The sequence below is a fragment of the Rattus norvegicus genome, chromosome 8, assembly GCF_021556685.1.
Source record: "Rattus norvegicus strain SHRSP/BbbUtx chromosome 8, alternate assembly SHRSP_T2T, whole genome shotgun sequence".
Taxonomy (NCBI): domain Eukaryota; kingdom Metazoa; phylum Chordata; class Mammalia; order Rodentia; family Muridae; genus Rattus; species Rattus norvegicus.
Genome location: NC_141541.1, coordinates 39876839 through 39898392, shown reverse-complemented (window position 1 = coordinate 39898392; position 21554 = coordinate 39876839). Strand labels below are relative to the sequence as shown.

The 21554-nt window shown below is 41.9% G+C and overlaps 1 protein-coding gene across 3 annotated transcripts in view; it reads left to right on the top strand.

Moving 5' to 3' along the window:
* Positions 1-30: 30 nt before the first annotated feature.
* Siral1 (SIR2 antiphage like 1) overlaps positions 31-21554 on the top strand; it is a 50570-nt gene continuing 29046 nt past the window's right edge. For 2 of the 3 annotated variants that reach the window (XM_087561859.1, XM_087561857.1), the window contains exon 1: positions 31-88. The gene's annotated coding sequence lies outside the window, so the exon portion shown is untranslated. Of the gene's footprint in view, positions 89-12519; positions 14948-21554 lie in introns of those variants that run through there. The other variant, XM_087561858.1, reaches the window with a different exon arrangement.

Here is a 21554-nt window from a genome sequence, read left to right as displayed (position 1 = left end):
CCTGCGGGTCACGTGGGGCGGTGCGCGCTCAGTGCGGCTGCGCCGGCCGGTAGCTGCAGCTGGAGCGGTGGCGTTTGGAGCAGACGCGGTGAGTGTGTGGGGAAGCCTGGCTAGGGCTGGGAATTGCCGGTGCCCCAACGGTTTTCGCATGGCCCGGATCTGCATTCTTGGAGAGCACTGTCCTGGCAAGCGTGCCTCGCTTCGGGGCACGACTCCACTCAAAAACACTTCCCCACCCCCGCGTCCTTTAGAAGTGAAGCTGGCTGCTCCTCAGTCTTTACCGGCACCTGTCTCGTCCCTCTTAGCAACCACGTCCTCGGCGGGTCCTCAGAGGGACGTGTCGTGTTCTTTCTCATTTTCTTGCCGCTCGCCCTCTGGAGATTCCCGGATCTGTCTTAGTCCAACCTCCCGCTTTGCGACTGCCAACCCCTTTGTTTCGCGTTGTTTGTAACCAGTCCTTCTCCGAGGATGACGGTTCTTTTCCTTCATCGAGGACCCCCACCCCATATGTCCTACCTCGAGAGCGCTGCAGGTTTATTCTGACCTTCCTCTAGAGTTCGTTTCTTGGGGTCTCCTCTTTCTTCCCTTCTCTACTCTTCCCAAAGAAAGTAAAGAGCCCAGACCTTTTCCCTTTTGCCTCTTTTAGTTTTTTCCTTCCATGGCTTGAAACTGTCGAACCCTCTCTCTCTCTCCCTTTCATACAAGAGACTCCCGAACTGCAAACGACGACTCTCCTATCACCAAAGGGCAGCTGGGAATATGAACAGCTGTTTTGGAATGGTAATTTCGAAAACACCTTGGGATGCGCATGCCGTTTGTTGGGGGAAGCTGATGCTAAAGGGATATCATGAGCACTAGTGACTCTTCCCTGGAGATAGCCGGATTGCATTTTTAGGCTTGGGTCTTTCTCCCTCCAAAAAGGATTAGCAGAAGGAAACCACATTATGCATGAAACAGTTGAACAGGTGAATAGCCTCAGAAGACTAGAAGTCGAAGAATGTAAACTTCATGTGATAGTTGGGTCTTTGAAACTTCTTGAGAAGTCCCTTGCAAGTGGTATTGTAGAGAACCGACTGGTAATTCAAAGCAGAACAGATCAAAGAGGAAAGTATATCCGGGAAACCAACTAGGCCTCTGTAATGTAGATGATCATTAGTGAAGTCATGTCCTGTTCCGTGGTCTTTACTCCCCCGCTAAGTGCTGTCCTTGGCGTGTGAATTGTCAATTACAACAGACAAGGCATGCCATTGGCAGCTGCTGTTGATGTGAATTACTTGAGGCCTTTTATTTTTATTTTATCCCCAAACCTGTTAATTTAGTAAGTTCACAAATATTTATGAAGCTGCAGTGTTTCTGAGTTACGTTGATTTGGCTTTTGTTGTTTTTGGTTTTTGTTTTCTGTCTGTCGTCTGTCTGTCTGAAAGGTCTCATATTGTAGACCAGGCTAGCCTGGAATTCATAGAGCTTTGTCTGTCTCTACCTCCCTAGTGCCAGGATTAAAGACTACACCCCCAAGCCCAGTCTGTTTATGAGCATTTTGAATAGTTATATTTCTGTCAGGTTTTTTTTTTTTTTTTTTTTTTGAAGAATGAAGGGACAGAATGATGGGAAGACTTGTCTGTATTTCTGTATTATAAGTGATCTGGATATAGAGTTCCAGTGGAACAGTTTGGGAAACACTATTTCTTCTTCTAGTGGCTCTGTCCCCTCTCACTAATAAATTCACAAGTAGAATACCTATCTATACAAAAGTTGAGAAACTCCACTCTAAAAGAATTATCCTTTCTGATAAACTCCAGTTCCATGTTCTAATAGGACTAATCTGTTGACGATCACTTGTTAGTCACATGAAAACCCCTTTTCCCAAGACAGGACTTAAAAATCACATCAGTTTATCAACTACACTCCTATACTAGGTATAGGACCTTTGTGATTTGGAAGAATGTCTGAAAAAAAGGTTTATACCTTTACCTTTCCTGAACTGTTCAAGTATTAACCCTTTTTACAGACTTGACTTTCGGTGGCAGGAAACAGAGCAAGGACACAACTCAGATGTCATTGTTAGTGACACAAAGATGTGTTCTTAGTTTTAGGCACACTCTATAATGTCTGAAAATAAAGACACCGGTCACCAAGAGGAGAAGACTTAGAAAAGTTTTTCTTTCTGAGATTTTCTGGGAAGAATGTAAAGATTTCAGTTTTGCTGTTCATCTCTACAAAAGTTACAATTTCCTTAATGCTTCTCCTATGAATCGTGGCATTTCACAATTTAAAATAGAGTTAGGGCTTGGTGTGGCACTTTAGTCCCAGCCCTCAGGGACAGAGGCAGGAGGATCTTTGTGAATGAGTTAAGCCAGGTCTACATAGCGAGTTCCAGTACAGCCAGGGCTACATAGAGAGACTCTGTGTCAAACCAAAGCAAACCAAAACAGTTTATGCACCTACATCCTTCTTTCCTCCGAGTCTGTATGGCCCTCTTCCTCTTCCTCATTCAGCCAGAGCTGTTTGAGACATTCTCTTTTCTACTACCTCACCAATTTCATGTTGGCGTTTTAATTAGAGACACCTCTTGTTCAAAAGGTTTTTTTCAGCCCAAAGAAGGAAACATTGTTACTGGGTCATCATTTTTACAGAGTACAGATCTATTCAAACATAGCTTATTTATATAACTACATAAAGAACTTGATTGTTGACTCAGTTGTATAGGTACTTGCCACCAAGCCTGACAGACTGAGTCACTCGCAGAAGGAAAACTGACATCTTTTCAGTTGTCTTCTCTCAGTGTTCGTATACACTGGGCACATGCAGGCAGGTACACGTACGATAAATAAATGTAATAAAAATTTTTAAACATTTTTTTAAACAAAACTTTTAAAAGATGTTCGCCATCTTATAGAACAGCACAAAAGCTGCATTAGTATTTCATAAATATAGATAATAACTGATTAATGAGATACCTTAACTTAAGCACCATACATGGAAGACTAGTTAGTTGCAGAATGCTAAGTTGTGCTCCTGAAACAAAGATTTGCCAGTTTTAGGTTAACTAGGGATTCCATCTGCCTGAGAGCAAGCAGGAAGTGTTTGGTATTGTTTTATGATTTTTTTAGGGAGATAAGTGATTAGCAAGAACTCACTGGTAGTTTCCTGGAAAGTGTGGTCTTGGGAGCTAGGCGATACCGGGCTAGTCCCCATTAAGTTACTGTGAACTTGACAGGTACCTTGGGTTTTGGTTTTTCGTCATTTAACAGTTGACCTTTTTTTATACAACTCTGAGTATACCTTTGAAGGTTTTCAGAGAGACTTCAGAACCTCTCTTTTGACCCTAACGGATGAAGTTTATTTCAGACTTACCTTGAATGTATTTAGCACCCACACAAAGAATCTAGATTTTGTTCCTCCCTGGTGTCTCCTCCCCCATTTCACTCTACTGAGCTGATGTTTGTGGTTGGAGTTAACCTTTTACCTAATGAATGATATTAGAGGGATGCTTAAGGTTTCCTAAGCGGGGCTTGTTGGGGCAGCTCAGCATGTAAAGGTGTTTGATCCTTCAAACTCCATACAGGTGGAAGGGGAAAATCTACTTCATAAAGTTGCCTTCTGACCTCCATGTGCTTCCTGTGATTACCACCTCCCCCCCCCCCCAAAAAAAAAAGACTTCTTAGGCCAGGTGTGGTGGCACACACCTTTAATTCCAGCACGTGGGAGGCAGAAGCAGGTGCATCTCTGTGAGTTTGAGCCCCCCCCCCCCACGTTGGTCTACATAGTGAACTCAAGGCCAGCATAGTGGGACCCTGTTTCTATCTTTAGAGAGTCCCATAACTTTATAAGGTGGTAGGTTGTGGATGTGGATAGTAGTTATTGTTCAAAGTACCTTTTGTCTTTTTTTTTTTTTAAAGACAGGCTACCTACCACTACGAAGTCCGTGCAATCAGAGAACTTACCAGACTAGCCTTGAAGTCCTAGTCATCTGAATCAGTCTTCTGAGTGCTAGGATTGCAGGCCTGCTGCCACACCCAGCCGCAGACCAGCTCTTCCAAGAAATTCCTTTGTTCTGTTGCCTCATACTTTTATCTAGTGTTTGACCAATAATCCAGAAGGTGTAGCTTCCTGGACTTTGTCATTTCCTGAAGCATAGAGGTAGTAGCTATGTCAGGAGAGAATGCTAGAGGTGGACCACACGAGGCTACTAGCCTAGGAGTTCAGTCTGTCCACAGTCTGTCCATACTCAAAGATCATCTGGAAACAAGGCCAGCCTAAGTAAGCTATGTAAGATACTCTCAAAAAAAAAAAAAATACGCAAGCAAAAAAAAAAAAAAAAAACCACCCCAAAACAAAAACAACAACAACAACAAAAACTAAATCAAACCAAAAAACCCACAGGTGTGGAGGGGAGCAAGTGCTAAACTCCCGTCTATAGATCAACCAGTTTCAACAATTAACCAACACAGGACCAGTCTTATCTAAACCTGTGCCCAATGCCTTCCCTCGACCTCCATAGTTATGGCTCAAATCCCACAGATAGTTTGTTTGAAAGTTTGTTATCCATTTGTAAAAACTAAGATCTTGTTTTTAACACAACCAAAAGCAATACCATTGCCTACTTAAAAAGAAAAAAGTGGTTAATGTTGCCAAGCAGGAAATGTTGGTCCTTTTTAGTGCTGAATAGACTAGATGCATCCAAGAAAGAGCTGCATATCTTAACATACACTTTTGATGGTGTGAATAACACCCAGGGATTTATGCATGCTAGCCAGTGCCTTATGCTCATGCGCTTTTAATTAGGGAAACAACATACTTTTCCTTAAAAAAAAAAAAAATACAGAATGGTGATCCCGGAGAGACTTTTGGCCTGTAAGTCTTGTAGATGTTAGAGTACAAGGTGGCCAAGAACCATTTGGAGACAAGCAAACTGGTTTCAGTGTGTGCATTTTTTATATAATTTAATTGTATACTTTTTAGGGGGGAAATTTTGAGATAAGGGTCTTGCTGTTCACCATGGCTTACCTCATAGTCATGTTACAGGCTATCCTCAAACTTGAGTTGGTTCTCTTGACCAGGCTGTTCTTCACTGTTGTTGTTATAGGACAAGGTTTCATTGCATATAGCTCAGGCTGTTCTCAAAAGCAAGATCCTCCTGGCGTAGCCTCCTCAGTGCCAGCAGTACAGGTGTAAGCCATCATGCCCAAATGAGTATTTTATATCACTTGGTCTTTATGCAAGCTAAACATGCCTCTGTCCATTAAGCTGCATCTGTAACTTTAGTGTGTTTGAAACTATAACTGTTGGCTGCTTTTAGACGACCTGAGGCTTAATTTAATGCATATTAAGCACTTTGGTAAAGCCTATCACACTGTCAGTATATAAAGAATATCAGCTAGTCTCAGCCTATGGGATAGGACCAGGTGCATAAATACTTGTTAGATTGGTTGTAAGTGAGCCAGGAGTCAAGAAATACAGAATGTAGAGTTTTGTCTATTAGGTGATTTACTTAAGGTTTGTGCCTTGAATTTTTCATCCAGAAAAGAGGATAGTATAAACAACTATATAATACCAAAATGTCTGTGCTTCCAGTAAACAGATTTATATTTAGAAAAGAAAGGAGCTTTGAAAATAGATTGGGAGGGCTCAGTGATTTAGAGAACTTGTTGCTCTTGCAGTGGACCTGGGTTTAGTTCTGAGCCCCCACCTGGTGGGTGCATCTGTAACCCCAGTTCCAGGGAACCCAGCACCTTCTTCTGACATCTGCGAGCACCAGGCACTCAGGTGATATACATATATATTTTGTCAAAACACTCATACACACACACAAAAATAGATTTTGGTTGGAGACTTTGTCATTGATGAGCATTTAAGTTTCACAACCTCAGTCTTCATTTGTGAAATGAATTAAAATACCTACCTAGGGGCTGGAGAGATGGCTCAGCGGTTAAGAGTGCTGACTGCTCTTCCAGAGGTCCTGAGTTCAGTTCTCAGCAACCACATGGTGGCTCACAACCATCTGTAATGGGATCTGATGCCCTCTTCTGGTGTGTCTGAAAATAGTGACAGTGCATTCATATACATTAAATAAATAATTAAAAAAAACCTACCTAACAAGATTGTTGTAATAAGCAGCAAGATAAATTTCTGTAGTGTCTAGTGTGCATTAGGTACTACAGTTATTACTCTCAAATTGTATTAGACTTTGTAACACAGTGACCAAGTACCCAAGAACAGTAGCTTAAAGGAGGAAAGCTTTGTTTTGTCTCATGGATCCAGAGGTAAGTCCATCATGGTGGAGGGGGCCCGGTGCAGAAGTTATGTTGACCAGGAAATAAGGAAGAGTCCAGAGTCAACTTTTGGTTTATTGGGAAGCAGCTCTCCGGCGAGTTCATTGGTGCCAAGGAGGGGGGTCAGTGAAGTCCCTCCTGTCATGGGGAGGGGAAGAGAAAGAGAGAAAGCTTGAGTGCAGAGAGAGAAGATGCAGAGGAAGTGGAGAGACCAAAATGTCTGCATTATATAAGGAAGAGCTTCTTGGGAAGGGGAAGTACAAACCCTAGGCTGGAAAGTTCAGGGCAGAGGGCAGTAACCAGTAGGCACTGAGGGATGATGGGAGAACTTGCAGGACAGGTCTGTTTCTGAATTCCAATGCCCTAGCCTTTATTGATAATAAATGAACAAGAGGTGGCATAGTCATCTATGACTACTTTCTACTGACGTTGGGACACCATTATTTGGAGAGGATCCAAAAAGCTGGAATGTAGGCCGGGTCTGGGAAGAGCAGGATGCTATCCAAGCTCTGCAGAACCGTCTGGAGCTAGGGAAGTGAAGACCCATTTGAAGCAGTTCGTGAGGCTACCTGAGGAGTGTCTGTGGGGAGCACTGTGGGGCTGTCCTGGATGCAAAAGATACCTGGGCAGAGAAAAAGTTAAGGTGTTTAGGAGAAAAGCTTTTTCTTGGGTATACAGTTGAAACTTTTAGGTACATGGTCTTGGTAGTTGGCGGGGTGGGCGGTAGTCCTAGTGCCAGGGAAAGGAGAAGGGCTCCCACCCTCAGGAATAGGCAGGTGGGGAAGGAAACAGGCTGTTCATTGACAGTACTTACCTGAAATCTATTTGACCTATGAGAGTTGGATTCAAGTGGACTCCCTGAAGCTTATAAAAATCTCTTTTAAGTTTACAAAAGAGATAAACTTTAGATATGTTAGTATTACCACTGTTTAATTGAAAAGCTCTGAACTTTGAAGTCTCTATACAACAGTAGCCCAGCAAGGAGAAAAAATCTGAAGCATTTGTTTTTGCTCCCGTATACCTTAACTTACCTTCCTATCACCACTCTTCACGTCCTCTAACCGTCATAACTCGCATTTACCAACCTCAAAACACCTTCCCAGTTTTATTATTTTTTTAGAAGCTTTTGTATCCTCAGTCCTTACAGTCGTTCCCAAGGGCATGCCACCAGTGATGACCTCCTCCCAGCAGAGTAGGTTCCACTTCTCTCCTTTCACTTGCATCCAGTTAATCCTGTTGTCCTGAGATTCTGTCAAAGGATTGGCTCAGTGATTATGTTGGAACACTTGTGATCCAGTTGTCTCTGGAACCCGCAGCACAGATGTACTCAGAAGAGTACTCATCTGTGGGGCTTTTCTTAGGCCAATGAAGTTGATACTCAGGACTAACCATCGTGCATCACTTCTCACCTGGGGCTGGGCATGCGCTGGGCAAATGCTCCACTTTGGAGCAACATCCCTAGCTCATTATTTGCATTTTCAAAACTAAAAAATATTTTAAGTTATAAGGTAAAGATCAAAGTATCCTTGTGGGGAAATGAGTATACACCAGAAAGGTAAACATATTTTCTAGACTATCAACAGAGAAAAGTCAAGGACTTTTAAAACCACATGGTAGATAAAAATCAGATGTTAAGATCCAAGACAATTAAACGCATATTTCCAGCAGCATTTTCATATTTGTAGGAAATTTGAGTAAGAACAAATTAAAGATGTGTATGCTTTCGTTGTTAATGGCTGGCACATGCTGGTAAGTTTGTCCTGGTACCATTGTTACATATATGTTTCACTGGACGGTGTTAGCACAGTTAAACTATTAACTGATTTAGAAAAATTGTCCACTCAAAGTGTACCAATCCCAATATATTGGTCCCTGCATTTCTGAAACGTGGTGAGAGTTACTGGGGGAGGGGCACTGGGCATGATGGTTCATGCTGTTATTCTAGCACTTGGGAGGTTGAGATAGGCTTGCACTGAGTTCATGGTCAGACTGAGTTACACAGTAAGACTTTTTTAAGCAAGGAATCAATCGCCAGATCTCTGCTGTAGAGATTCTGATTTGGTGACTTGGAGTCCAGGAATTCATTTCCTTTCCTTCTGCTTTCCCAAGCTAACATTTTGTTTATGGATATACCCAACAAAGGTCAAGCTCCTAAAAAAAAAATGTAAGAAAAGTAATGGCCAATTTTAAATATTGCTACTTTACAACTCTGCCAGATAGTGTTCTTGGTTGAGCCATGTAGTCACCTTGCTTCTCAGTGTTTAGTTGGTCTACACTTCAGTTGTCACATGCCTGCTGTTAATGTTCCCCCACAAGTGTGCCAGCATGCGTCTCACATACTTACCAGTTACGTTGTGAGCTCAGCTGTGTCAAGCCTGTCTGTTGGAGCCCTGCCTCTTCTCTTACCTTTACTGTTTTTAGGAGTATGCCTAACAACTGCTGGCCTGTACCTCCTGTTCTTTTACCTCCTTCCTATATGGAACTGTGACCCCTTCTGGCTTATTTCCTTGTTTTATTGAAATACATGTCCCATTAATTTCCTGACAAGTATTGGATGACTTGTAGTTTTGCCTGCCTGCTTAATGGTTCAGCAGCATATAGAAATGAAGATTTGAAGTAATTCTCACACAGAACGTTGAGGCATTGCTATGCTGTCTTCTGGAGATGGTTATTGCTCTAGAGACACCATTTCACATCCTTTTTACATGACCTTGTTTCTTTTCCTCCCTCCTTGAAAGCTATGAGGATGCTCTCTGACCTGACTTAATGTAGTTTAACTTCATGGTAGTATCCAATGGGGTGGGCTTTCCTCTATGTTCTTGCTATGCTACAATGGGCCCATTCATGTCCTTCAGTTCTAAGTACTCTGTCAACATTTTTCCTATCCTTCAGTTCTTTGTTGCTATTCTCTCCCCATTCTCTCCCCTCTTCTGTTTTTCCTCTCTCACCCTTTCTCTTACTACTCCACGCTCCTGTTCTCTGTCCTTCCTTTCTCTTCACCCCTTACCCCTCTCACCCTCCCTCCTCTCTCTATATAGTAAGATAGCTTGAACTCACCAACTAGCTGAGTAGTCCTTGAACTTTTGATCCTCTTACTTTTACCTAAGGACTGGGAATTACAAGCCTGTGCTACCAGGCCAGAATTTGATTCTTTTCTTTAAGATTTGTTTATGTATATGAGTTCCACTGTACCTGTCTTCAGACACACAAGAAGAGTGCACTACAGATGGTTGTGAGCCACCATGTGATTGCTGATCATTGAACTCAGCACCTCTGGAACAGCAGTCCGTGCTCTCAACTGCTAAGCCATCTCTCCAGCCCCTGAGTTTGATTCTTTTTGCAATATATGCTCTTGGTATATGGATGTGATAGGCTACAATAGTCTTTAGATTTTTCTCATATCTGTGTATTAGCTTCACTTCCCACAAGTGACTGGAGGGCTTTCACTGCCTGGATGTATTTTGCCTCTGACATGGAATGACATGTTCCTTTTTCAGGTTGACTTCAGAGCACTTGTAATGAGGTGCTCTCTCTGTAAAATTCAAGCACCCCATCTCTCTTTCCCTTCTCTGTTCTTACCTAGTTTACCCTCACCACTACTGTGGATTCCACCAGGGCTTGGGGGTTTGGTTTGGTTTGTTGTATTCTATTCACCATCGTAGAGAAGAACCTTGCCCTTAGTAGACACTTAGTAATTTGAGAAACAAATGAACCCTTTAATGATTTCTTTGGAGGTCTAATGATCCTGGCTGTCATTGACTCAAGTGATTTCAGATTTCATTTTGGTTTTCTCTAAACCTTTGAATTGGGAGGTAGAGAAAATGAGATTGCTTTCTGGCTTAGCAGGAAATTGTGCAGTGAATAGACTTCATCCATATATATCTTTAGGTCTGCATTTAATTCTGTTTTCCATCTCTAAAAAGTCATTGAAAGTCCTCCGCTTTTTATAGTTTACAGAATTATTCTCTTATTATTTTAATGGGAGTACTTGGAAAGAGAGTATTAATTACATAAGAACCAAAGTCAACAAATTTTATAAAGTGTTATGGAACTGGGCACAGTGATATCTGAATATAGCAAGGAGAAACCAGATTACCCGTAAGTTTCCTTAACTGTTTTCAGATGTGTATGCTTTGTTTCTTAGTTATCTTTAGGTTCTTTGAGGCCAGTCAGCCTTCTAAACTGAAAAGTTTGGTATTAGAAGTCACACGTTTATGCTCTGTTACAGTGTTAGAGAATTCATACGCATATATCACCCATGGGATGGAGCTGCTGTCTCCCTGGGCTCCCTCTCGTCCTGGTGCCTCACAGCCCAGCCAGTTGTAGAAATGTACTGCTGATGTCTTATATATGCTTGGCCCACGGAGTGGCACTATTAGAAGTGTGGCCTTGTCGGAGGAAGTGTGTCACTGTGGGGGTGGGCTTGGAGACCCTCCTCCTAGCTGCCTGAGGATGCTCAGTCTGTTCCTGGCTTTCTTCGGGTGAAGATGTGGAACTCAGCTCCTCCTGCACCGTGCCTGCCTGGATGCTGCCGTGCTTTCACCTTGATGAAAATAGATTGAACCTCTGAACCTGTAAGCCAGCCCCAATTAAATGTTGTCCTTTATAAAACTTACATTGGTCATGGCGTCTTTTCACAGCAATAAGACCCTAAGTAAGGCAGAGGTTGGTACCAGGGACTGGGGTATTGCTGTGATAGGCCTGATCATGCTTTCAGAAGAATGTGGATTTTCGGACTTTGGATTTGGAAAGCAGTGGAATGCTTTAAATGGGACTTAATGGGCTAGCTTAGTAGGAATGCAGAAGTCTTTGTTACTGAGAGTAATTTGAACTGTTAGGACCTGGCACAAGACAGTTCAGTGAAGAAGAATTTCAGTATGTGACCTAAAGACTCCTCTTGTGGTATTTTTGGGAAAAATGTGGCTGCTTTTTGCCATTGTCCAAAGAGTGTGCCTGAGGTTAAGGTGAAGAGATTTAGATTAATCGCTTTGAAAAAGGAAGTCTCAAAACAGCCTGGAGTAAACTCTGTTATGTGGTTTCTAAAATTCACTCTTATGAAGAGCATTTTAATGAAAAAAGGGAAATTGAAAAAGAAAAAAAAACAAAATATATGGTTCGAGTATTAAAGGGACACTTAGAAGTGAAATGGAGCTGACTCCTGTGTTCAAGAATATTAAATTGAATTAAGGGAGTGATGACCTTGGGGCAAGATCCCGCCCAGCTAAGTGAGCTCCAGGCAACTTAGTACAAACCTTTACTCCTGGGAGGCAAAGACAAGCAGATCGCTGAGTTCAACGCCAGCCTGGAGCAGGGCAAATTCTAGGTGAAGAAAAACTTAAATCCGGTATGGTGGCACACACTTTTAATCCCAGGAGACAGGCATACAGATCTCTGAGTTCAAGGTCAATCTAGAGACAAGATCCAGGACAGCCAAGCTTAGGCAGTGAAGGAATTAGAAATGTAATAGAACAAGCAGCAGAACTCAGCAGCTTCAGCCATGTGTCTCTGGCTTTATATTCAAGAGGAGAAGGAGACTACTTGGGCAATTGATGCTGGTTAGCTGGAGGTAAGAAAAAGATGAGCGGGCTGGGGATTTAGCTCAGTGGTAGAGCGCTTACCTAGGAAGCGCAAGGCCCTGGGTTCGGTCCCCAGCTCCGAAAAAAAGAACCAAAAAAAAAAAAAAAAAAAAAAAAAGAAAAAGAAAGAAAAAGAAAAAGATGAGCATCACTGAGGTGAAATCTTCTGGGAAGTATTCTTTGAGAGCTATGTTCCAGAGATGCCAAGGTTGTACCTCGTGCTGTGGCTGACTTGGTAATGTTTAAGAGTAACCCAGGTGGTACTGGTTTTGAAGGCGTGAAGGGGTCATGAAGAGCAGCTGAGGCTGTGCACTGTGAGAGGCCATGGAAGGCCATTGGTGAAGGCCTCAGTTGCAATTGATGGCCCAGGACTGAAGGGGTCAGGCAAAGGAGTTGAGGCTTGGCACCATGAAGAGAGCCTGTGAGAGGCTATTGGTGAAGCCTAGTTGCAGTGGAAGACCCCAGTGTATTGGAGACTACAGTACCATGGGATGATCACCAAGAACAACAGCAACAGTGTAGTGTGGAACAACCTGAAGTTAAACTGCATAGAGGGCAGAGCTGGAGAAGTGAAGCCAGCCATTTGGAGGATCATTTGTGCATCCCAGACATTGAAACAAGCTGTAACATTGAAGCTGCCTTGGACACCCAACGATGTTAAAGATGCCAGAGTCATGGGCTATCTGCTAAGGAAAGCTGCTAACAGGGAGTGGAACCAGCTCAGGAGAAAGAAATTTGTTGTAGTCAACAAAGATGAAAGGAGTTGAAGATCTGAAGAGCGCTTTGACATCACACATGGAGATGCAGAGTTTGGAGTGTGCCCAGCTGGCTGCCTGTCTTAGTTGGGGATTACAGTTAAGTGATTAAATGGATCTTGGGAGAGACTTTGAACTTTGGACTTTTAACATTGTTGATACTGCTATAGACTTTGGGGACTTTGGAAGTTGAACTAAGTGTACTTTTTTATTATGCTAAATTTATGTACGGCCTCCATAGACTCGTGTTTAAACAAGCCTGTGGAGGCCGGGAGTGGGGTGTGATGGTTTGCATACCCTCTGGGAGTGGCACTATTAGAAGGTGTGGTCTTGTTGCACCTTGCCTGCCTGGATGCTGCCATACTCCCACATTGATGGTAATGGACTGAACCTCTGAACCTGCAAGCCAGCCCCAATTAAATGTTGTCCTTTATAAGACTTACATTGATCATGGCGTCTGTTCACAGCCATAAGACCCTAACTAAGATTTTTTTCTTGTAGTGATGGAGAGCATTTAAGGTAAGTTCTGTACTGCCCAGCCATACAGATCTGTCCTCCTTTATCTTATAGAAGCTAGAGTCTTGCTAAGTTGCCCAGGCTGGCTTTGACCTTCCTTGCTTCTACCTCGGTAGCTGGGATTATCAGTAGGTACCACCACATCTTGCTCCATTTCAATCATATTTGTTCGCTTATGATAGAGTTGCTGTAAAACATTGCTTACTTTTATGTATTTGAATGTTTTGCCTGCACCTGTGGACATCTATCCACCACATGCATGTAGTGCCAAAGGAGGCCCGAAGAGGGTGTCAGAAGCCGTGGTACTAGGGTTACAGATGGTTGGAAGGGGCCATGTGGGTGCCAGGAGCCAGTCTTATGTCCTCTGGAAGAACCATCAGTGTTCTTAACTGCTGAATCATCTTTCTAGCCATACCCTCCACTTTTGATGTTCTTCTGCCTTTGTTTCTGTGGTTGCTGAGGTTATGGTGTACACAGCTATGCCCAGCACTGATTGTTTTTAAAAGTTAATTTGCTAAGATACTGCTGTCTGTGGGGGAGGAAGAGCTGGCAGTAGAATACTACAAAAGGGGTTGTAAGAAAAATCTTTAGCCCAGTAAATAGGGTCTGCAGTAGTTTTCTCCACTGGGGATGAAAGGGTGTTTCCCTTTTTTCTCCTTTTTAAAAGAGTACTTTTGTGTGTGTGAGTATTTTGCCTGTGTGTTTGTATACCGTGTTCATATTGGATGTCTTTAGAAATCAAAAGAAGACATTAGATCTCCTGGAACTGGAGTTATGGCTTTGAATCAAGATGGGAGTGATGGGAACCAAACCTGGGTCTTCTGTGAAAGCAACAAATACTCTTATCAGTGAGCCAGCTCTCCAGTCCCCTTGCTTTTTTAACATAACTATTTCTATATGACTTTTCCCCCCTGCAATGTACATGTGATCCATTCTTCAAGGAACAGGAGAGGTGCCAGCTACCCCACGTGGCTGCTCCCTGCCTGGGAGTCCCTTCCTTGTCTTCACTGACCACCTAAGCTCTTTAATAAACAGTGTGATTTTAGGTTTCTTTAACTTGCTTTTCTTTGGTAGTTTTTCCCCTTTGGTTATTTTCTCGTGCCATTTTGACACTGCTGTTGCCTGCTCAATAAAGCAATGCTTTTGAAGCTTTTGCTTTTGAAGCTTTTTCTTCTGAGTTCAAACTTGGTGGGCTCTATGGAGTGTAGTGGCTATTCCTGGTTGTCAGCTTGACTATATCTGGAGTGAACTACAATCCATAATCGGAAGGCTCACCTGGGATCCTGATCTTGAGGCTGAGAGATACAAGTTTCTGACATGGATCTTGGCATGGAGATCTTGAGGCATCCTGGCTATGAATCCCAGGAGACTAAGGCAAGGAGGTCTCTGAGTTTAAGGTCATCTGGGACAAAGCAAGTCCCAGATCTAGGCATGGTGGTACACACCTTTAATCTGGGCCACACCTTCTGCCAGAGACCTACATAAGGACATTGGGAGAAGGAACTCTCACTTCTTTGCCTGCCTGCCTTATGGGACTGAGCAACTGCTAGACTTCACAGCTGCTGCTGACCATTGTTGGAGTCAGACTACAGACTGTAAGTCATCAACAAGTTCCCTTACTATATAGAGACTGCCCATAAGTTCTGTGACTCTCGAGAACCCTGACTAATACAGAAATTGGCACCAGGAGTGGTGTGCCTCTAGAGGAGCAGAAGTATAAGGGTGAATCTTATAAGAATCTGGAGTTGGTTTAATAATTCATCAGCACCTTCAACTACTGAAACCTTTCCAGATACTCTCTCTCCTGGGAGCTTGGAGAATGTTAAAGGTGAGTGGTTGAAACTATATTTCAAACTTAAGGAAGCTAATAATGCCTTTGATTATCTTGATGAATTAGGTGATTCAGTGTACAAAACTTTCTCCAAGATGGGGGGAAAAATCAGGAAATGATTTTGCTGGCTTGTTGCTTTTAGTATATCTCAGAAGATTGATGAGGGAAAAGAATGAGCTGTATGATAAAATGGAACAGCTCCAGATGCAGGTAAACAATCTAAAGGTTTCCAAATGTGCCCTCGGAGAGAATCTTCTCTCCAGCAGCCATAGAGCTCCAGTTGCAGAAAATGAAACTGAAGCCCTTAGAAGGTTGGCTAAATTGCAGCGAAAATTCAAGTCTCAGCCTCAGAGGTTGTCAACAGTTAAAGTAAGGGCGTTAATTGGCCAAGAATGGGATCCTATAACTTGGGATGGGGATATGTGGGAGGACCCTGTCAAAGCTGAGAATTTTGAATTTTCAGATTCTCAGGGGTTTACCCGACCTGAGGATGTGGTACCCTCAGCCCCACCCCTTGAAGTAATGCCTTTTTCACATGAGGAAATTAATCCCTCAGAGTCTGATAAACCGTCAGTGACTTTCAATGAAGAAAATGCCAGACAAGACAATGTTGATGTTTCTCAAGGCCCACCAGGAGTTTCTTCTAGACCTATAAAACAGGCCCCTAGATGGGGGTAGAAAGTGTTGTCCATGAGGAAATGCACTACACTACTAAGGAGCTTAATGAGTTTGCTAATTCATCCAAGCAGAAGTCTGAGGAATATGTGTGGGAATGGATTTTAAGGTTGTGAGATAATGGTGGAAGGAACATAAAACTAGATCAGGCTGAGTTTATTGACATGGGGCCTCAGAGTGGAGGTTCTAGATTTAATATGGAAGCTCCTACAGTTAACAAAAAGGTGTCAGAAGTTTGTTTGAATGGTTGGCTGAAGCATTTATCAAATGATGGCCTACTAAAAGGAGTTGGAGATACCTGATACCCTTGGCTTAGTATTGATGAAGGGATTTTAAGGCTAAGGGAAATTGCAAATTGACAACCAGGAATAGCCACTACAATCCACCGCTTGTCAACGTGACACAAATCACACCTCATGTCCACATGAAATAATAACAAGGTCATGAATACGCCGAATGTGATATAACTATTCCCCGTATAATGGTACAAATACATTTGTAAATTTACAATGGGGCAGTGTCCCTTAGGTACATTCTTTTAGTATCTCAATTTAAATACCAATTGATGTTAAAGAAATTGGAAGAAAGACAAATGTTCTTAATAAAACAGAAGCATTCATGTTACTTGTATAATCCTCGTTTCTGAGAATGGTCACATGACCTTAACTGTTTTTTATAACTCCCCTCCTCTACTACCTGTCCTGTGTTTCCTCCACCCTCCGTAAGCCCCTCAGTTTGTCTTGGCTCTGTTCCTGCGCAGTGACCCATACCCTGACTCATACATGGGAGCAATAATCTCTGTTTTTGTGGCACTTTCAGACTTTTTTCTGAAAAAGCATTTCAGACTCTAAGCTTATTTGTATATCTTATAAAATACCGTCACTTTTTTTTTAAAAGTTGATCTTTTTATTAGGACAACACATCCTGCAGAGATTATCATAACAGCTGAAGAGTGCATCTTTGGTCACCTCTTAGGTGACTTTTGGCTCATCATTCTTTTGTTCTTAAAGGATTGTTAAAATGGTTTTTACAAAATCAATACATTAAGTGGGTAATTGCCTGTAATTTTAACATGCAGATATCATCTCTGTCATTCAGAGGTCTGTGGTACACTATAGTGGCTAAAGAACCTTTTTTTTTTTTTTTTTTTTTTCCGGAGCTGGGGACCGAACCCAGGGCCTTGCGCTTGCTAGGCAAGCGCTCTACCACTGAGCTAAATCCCCAACCCCATGGCTAAAGTATCTTGACCTTTAGTTTGAAATACTGTCTGTCTGAAAGAACCATGTGTGCTTAGTCTCACTGAGCTTGAAAGGTGTATCCTATGGGCCTGAAGCATGCAGAGACGGGAGCCGGAACTCCGTCAGTCATGTGGTCCTTTAGACCATGGGAATACTGTGGTGGGGAGGGAAAGCATTGTGTGGAGTTGGAGGGGTTCCCTTCAGACCCTCTACTTTTTTGGGGACTAAAAAGGTGGTGGGTCTTTCACTGGGGGGGGGGGTGAAAGGAAACTGGGAAGAAATAAGAATGGAATGTTAGATTAATTCAATGTCAGCTGCATCGGGAAGTAAAGGAAGATAAACAGTAACAGTTTGGGTGAATTTTGTCTTCAGGATTGCATTTCCTATAAAGGGGTGCATGATATCACACGTCATTGTGTCATAGTAAGGTAGACTTTGAAGTCAGTACACTGTCTGCTGTGCTATTATCACTTTGTGTCTTAAAGTGGAGTCTGCAGTTCGTGTCTCCTGACTACTGTAGTGTAGTCAGAATGGTCAGGTGACCTAAGCAGGCTGCCTAATCAGTTGCATTATCTAGTGTTTTGTGCTACATAGTGATAACAGAACCTTCCTCAGAGGAGACTGGTATCGAGGAAAATATAAATATTGGATAGAGTTTTGGAGGAGGTAAGCTGGATGCAATAATGGTAATCTTAATGCTGTGCCTGACACTTAATATATATTTGAACATGAAAATTCAACAGCTTGTCACTAATAAAATTATTGTGTTAAATTCTATATAGGCATATGCAGAATATAATCAAACTAGAAATGGACTGAGTTGAGTGTATGTAGCTCTGGCTCATAAAACACACTGGTAGATGTGGCTGGTTTTACTACTTTGTGGGTTCTTTTTTTCCATCCTTTATTCTCCTGGTTTTACCCCCTTAACACTAGATAGAGCTAGAGATAGGTGGATGGATGATGGATGGATGGATGGATAGATAGATAGGTAGGTAGGTAGGTAGGTAGGTAGATAGATAGATAGATAGATAGATAGATAGATAGATAGATAATCCTAAATCTAATCTCTTTCCTTTTGTTTCTACTAACACACCACAGCCAACCCCTCGAATGACCAAGAACCACCAACTCTTCCTCTCGGGGCTATAACATTTATAAAAGCTCTGAAAAGTTCCCAGAAATCCAGACGTGTCCACCATCACAGAAACTGTGCAGCTGGCAAAACCATGCTTCTGCATGAGGCAATTCATAGTCAGCTGCTATGGACAGTCCAAAGCAGCCCCACATCTACACACTCGGTATTAAAGATGAAAGCACATTCTTACGATACTTCTGGTTTTTGGGGATTTTTTTTGTTGTTGTAGTTTTTTGTTTGTTTGTTTTTTGTTTTTGTTTTTGTTTTTGGTTTATTTTTAAGAAACCAAAATTCCAGAATTTTCAAAACTCTCACTACAGGTACACTGTGTCCTTATTTTCCTTTCATGTAGTTGGGAAGGAAAAAAATGAAAGCTAAAGAAGCCTTAAACTGGTGATTGGTAGTGTCAGTCATGGTTGGCATGATAGAAAATATTGTAACTTTACTTATTCATCTTGACATTTTACAGTTTAGAACATTTAAACTTATCAATTTATCTCCTAGACTTTTAGCTCATAGTAGGCGCATAATCATTGAAGGAGCAAATATTTGAACATTTATTGTGTCGCATAAACCACAGTGTATTAGAAACTCACTTGGGAAGAGGATGATGGGACTTCTCCTTATGCTAAAAGAAGGGCTATTCTTATGAGCGTGGCCAAGTGTCACTCGGTAATGGGGGCAGGATGGGGAGGGGAACACCCATATAGAAGGGAAGGGGGAAGGGTTAGGGGGATGTTGGCCTGGAAACCTGGAAAGGGAATAACATTTAAAATGTAAATAAGAAATACCCAATTTAATAAAGATGGAAAAAAATTTTAAAAAAGATACTAATAAGGGTTCAAAATATAGCAGAGGCACTTAGAGAAGGTGGATGAACAGACAGTATTGAAGTGAGAGGGGCTCAGTAAGCAGACAGAAGTCTGGATAGCTGATGGTAGGTGAAGCCAGGCGATGATGGATTGGGAAACAAACAATGTATACACACACACACACACACACACACACACACACACACACACACACACACATCTCCATCCACGATGAGGAATTTAATCACAGATGAAAAGTCATGGAATGCTTTCATTTAACCCAATTTGTTTTGAGAAAGGAAATACTAGTTTCTTGCCCCCAAATACTAATAATGCCCCTGAGTCTCCTAATAGAATGAGTTCTTGTCTTAAGAATCCACTCTTGGCTGTGGTGATGACTCAGTAGACAAAGTGTTTGTTGTGCAAGCATGAGAACCAGTGTTAAGATCCCCAGAGCCCATGTAAGTCAGACACAGTACAGCATGTCTGCAATCCTGGCATACCCACAGCAAGATGGGGGGTGGAGAGTCGCCGAAAGCTCTGGCATTGCAGTGGTTAAACAGGTGACACTGTGTTAAAGCAAGGTGGAGAGCGAGGCAGACATTTGAGGTTGCCCATTGACCTACAAACCCACACCATGACACATCCAATGCTCTCACACTCATATATACACATTAACAAAATTATAAATTTTCCTTTGAGCTTGGTGGTTCGTGCCTGTGATACCAGCACTTGGGAGACTAAGGCTGTTGAACTGTTCCAAGACTAGTATGGTTTGTATATAGAAACCATATCTAAAGCAAAACAAAAAAGAATCTACCTTAAATATCTGTTTATATCTTGTATATTCAACTTGCAAAAATAAGGTTATTTGGGGATGGGGAAGAACTTTATGCCATGCAAGCATAAAGGCCTGAGTTCAATTCACATTAACCAATAAAAAGCGTCATTTAAAATCCCAGCACTAAGAAGGCAGAGGTAGATTATTGAGCTGGTCTGTCCAGCCTAATTACTGAGCCCCAGGTCCTGGTGGGAGACTTTGTCTGAAAAAAACAAAGTGGATAGATTGATGAACAACATCTGAGCTAAGCAAACACACACACACACACACACACACACACACCACACCACACCACACACACACACACACCCTGACACCTCTGAACATAAATAACAAGTAAAGTGACTTAGATGTACAATGTTTATTTAATGCCAGATGATGTTCTTTAAACCTTCAGTCTGCTACTTTTGCCTGCTGAATCAGATTACCTTAACGCCTGTGACCTTTTAGGGTATCTAGAAATGATTGTGTGGGTATTGATTTGCTTGTATATGTAATTATGCTATTTGTTCCCCTTAAAAATAAAAATAGTCTTTTGTGATGTTTACTGCATTAAAATTAGTAGTTTTTTTTTTTTTTTGTCTGCTCTCTTTTTGAGATGGGGAGGAGCTCTTTTCCCCAGGTTGGTATTTACCCCTGGGCTTAAGTGATCCCCCCAAGCACCTGTGGCTATAGACAGATGTTAGCATACCTGGTTAGCAGAGGAAATACCTGATTCATCCCTTGACTTTCCAACCATGAGCACCTTTGTTCATCTGCTTAGTTAGTTCTTTTGGTAAACATGTGAATGCCTTCTGTGCACAGGCACTGTTCTACAATATATTTCCAAACTAAACAGACAGAAGAAACTTACCTTCCAATGTTGGAGTCATGTAATAAAATAAGTATAGATACATTTCACTAATAAGTAGTGATAAGGTTTGATATTTGCCATGAGATCAAAACTGAGAGGACTAAATGTTGGAGGATGAGTGTCCATCATCAATTCTAACCAGGATAGCTAGGGTATAATTTGAATAAAAGTTTGGTGGCCTATGCATGTGGACAGGGAAGAGCATCCTGAGCAAAGACAGACCTCAAGGCTAGAAAGCACGAGCTTATTTGAGGAATTCTATAGAGGCTGCAGGAAGGAATTGAATGTGTCGGACTTCTAGAAATCAGTTTCTCCTGAGTTACTTTCAAAATGTTCATAAGTGAAAGAAAACTAGTAGTTAGGCATGGAACTTCCATTCCATAAATATGCAAACGTAATCTTTACATACCTACATTTGCGTCTTGACTTGAAATCAGGCAGTTCCAAGATAATGCAGTCTCTTAAGTTCAGTTCAGAGCTGAGCAACCAGGTCGGTACTGCTGTAAGTAAGCAGGTGAAATTGGATCGCACGGCTATAAACCAGCATTTAAAATAACAAACAATCTTCAAAACTGAATATTTTACCATTCGAAAATTGGGATGTGGGCTGGAGAGATGGCTTAGTGATTCTTCCAGAGGTCCTGAGTTTAAATCTCAGCAACCACATGGTGGCTCATAACCATCTGTAATGAGATCTGATGCCCTCTTCTGGTGTGTCTGAAGACAGCTACAGTGTACTCATATATAATAAATAAAGATTTTTTTTTAAAAAACAGAAAGAAAATTGAGATGTAGTTTGGTGGTAGAGTACATGTTTAATGTGCTGTAGGTTCTGTTTTTTTATCTCTCATAATTTAATTGAACATTTCCACGTATAGACTGCCTGTTTCTTCCTCCCTAGTTCTAGGGTTACAAGTTCATGTCTTCTTGCTTATGTGGCAAGCACTTTATTATTGACTAAGCTACCTCCCAGTGTGCTGGAGCTCCCACATGTACGTGCATGCCACTTAACGTTAGTTACTTCTAAGAATAATAGTAAAACAGATC